The sequence below is a fragment of the Oryzias latipes genome, chromosome 23, assembly GCF_053564925.1.
Source record: "Oryzias latipes strain Hd-rR chromosome 23, Olatipes_Hd-rR_3.1".
Lineage (NCBI taxonomy): Eukaryota > Metazoa > Chordata > Actinopteri > Beloniformes > Adrianichthyidae > Oryzias > Oryzias latipes.
In genome coordinates, this window is record NC_136259.1 from 28575001 (window position 1) to 28577500 (window position 2500).

A 2500-nucleotide genomic window follows, 5' to 3' on the forward strand; every position below is an offset into this window, starting at 1 on the left:
CGGAAGAGGCTGCCTTTCCCTAGCTGGTGGAGCATCTCTCCTCTGCTGCTGATGCTGCAGGGGGGGAAGCCACAGCAGGGTCTCTCCTTGGCAGGAAAGAGGAGCTTCGCTTGGGCCTGGGCTACAGCCTCTTCCTGGGGAAGCAGCGGAAGAGGCTGCCTTCCCCAGCTGGAGGAGCATCTCTCCTCTGCTGCTGCTGCTGCTGCTGATGCTGCAGGTGGGCAGCCACAGCAGGGTCTCTCCTTGGCAGGAAAGAGGAGCTTCGCTTGGGCCTGGGCTACAGCCTCTTCCTGGGGAAGCAGCGGAAGAGGCTGCCTATCCCTAGCTGGTGGAGCATCTCTCCTCTGCTGCTGATGCTGCAGGGGGGAAGCCACAGCAGGGTCTCTCCTTGGCAGGAAAGAGGAGCTTCGCTTGGGCCTGGGCTACAGCCTCTTCCTGGGGAAGCAGCGGTAGAGGCCGCCTTTCCCTAGCTGGTGGAGCATCTCTCCTCTGCTGCTGATGCTGCAGGGGGGAAGCCACAGCAGGGTCTCTCCTTGGCAGGAAAGAGGAGCTTCGCTTGGGCCTGGGCTACAGCCTCTTCCTGGGGAAGCAGCGGAAGAGGCTGCCTTCCCCAGCTGGAGGAGCATCTCTCCTCTGCTGCTGATGCTGCAGGTGGGCAGCCACAGCAGGGTCTCTCCTTGGCAGGAAAGAGGAGCTTCGCTTCGGCCTGGGCTACAGCCTCTTCCTGGGGAAGCAGCGGAAGAGGCTGCCTATCCATAGCTGGTGGAGCATCTCTCCTCTGCTGCTGATGCTGCAGGGGGGAAGCCACAGCAGGGTCTCTCCTTGGCAGGAAAGAGGAGCTTCGCTTGGGCCTGGGCTACAGCCTCTTCCTGGGGAAGCAGCGGAAGAGGCTGCCTTTCCCTAGCTGGTGGAGCATCTCTCCTCTGCTGCTGATGCTGCAGGGGGGGAAGCCACAGCAGGGTCTCTCCTTGGCAGGAAAGAGGAGCTTCGCTTGGGCCTGGGCTACAGCCTCTTCCTGGGGAAGCAGCGGAAGAGGCTGCCTTCCCCAGCTGGAGGAGCATCTCTCCTCTGCTGCTGCTGCTGCTGCTGATGCTGCAGGTGGGCAGCCACAGCAGGGTCTCTCCTTGGCAGGAAAGAGGAGCTTCGCTTGGGCCTGGGCTACAGCCTCTTCCTGGGGAAGCAGCGGAAGAGGCTGCCTATCCCTAGCTGGTGGAGCATCTCTCCTCTGCTGCTGATGCTGCAGGGGGGAAGCCACAGCAGGGTCTCTCCTTGGCAGGAAAGAGGAGCTTCGCTTGGGCCTGGGCTACAGCCTCTTCCTGGGGAAGCAGCGGTAGAGGCCGCCTTTCCCTAGCTGGTGGAGCATCTCTCCTCTGCTGCTGATGCTGCAGGGGGGAAGCCACAGCAGGGTCTCTCCTTGGCAGGAAAGAGGAGCTTCGCTTGGGCCTGGGCTACAGCCTCTTCCTGGGGAAGCAGCGGAAGAGGCTGCCTTCCCCAGCTGGAGGAGCATCTCTCCTCTGCTGCTGATGCTGCAGGTGGGCAGCCACAGCAGGGTCTCTCCTTGGCAGGAAAGAGGAGCTTCGCTTCGGCCTGGGCTACAGCCTCTTCCTGGGGAAGCAGCGGAAGAGGCTGCCTATCCATAGCTGGTGGAGCATCTCTCCTCTGCTGCTGATGCTGCAGGGGGGAAGCCACAGCAGGGTCTCTCCTTGGCAGGAAAGAGGAGCTTCGCTTGGGCCTGGGCTACAGCCTCTTCCTGGGGAAGCAGCGGAAGAGGCTGCCTTTCCCTAGCTGGTGGAGCATCTCTCCTCTGCTGCTGATGCTGCAGGGGGGGAAGCCACAGCAGGGTCTCTCCTTGGCAGGAAAGAGGAGCTTCGCTTGGGCCTGGGCTACAGCCTCTTCCTGGGGAAGCAGCGGAAGAGGCTGCCTTCCCCAGCTGGAGGAGCATCTCTCCTCTGCTGCTGCTGCTGCTGCTGATGCTGCAGGTGGGCAGCCACAGCAGGGTCTCTCCTTGGCAGGAAAGAGGAGCTTCGCTTGGGCCTGGGCTACAGCCTCTTCCTGGGGAAGCAGCGGAAGAGGCTGCCTTTCCCTAGCTGGTGGAGCATCTCTCCTCTGCTGCTGATGCTGCAGGGGGGGAAGCCACAGCAGGGTCTCTCCTTGGCAGGAAAGAGGAGCTTCGCTTGGGCCTGGGCTACAGCCTCTTCCTGGGGAAGCAGCGGAAGAGGCTGCCTATCCCTAGCTGGTGGAGCATCTCTCCTCTGCTGCTGATGCTGCAGGGGGGGAAGCCACAGCAGGGTCTCTCCTTGGCAGGAAAGAGGAGCTTCGCTTGGGCCTGGGCTACAGCCTCTTCCTGGGGAAGCAGCGGAAGAGGCAGCCTTCCCCAGCTGGAGGAGCATCTCTCCTCTGCTGCTGCTGCTGCTGCTGCTGCTGATGCTGCAGGTGGGCGGCCACAGCAGGGTCTGGAGCTTTTCTCCGGCTAAACACTGCCGTGGAGGGTGTGCGTTTG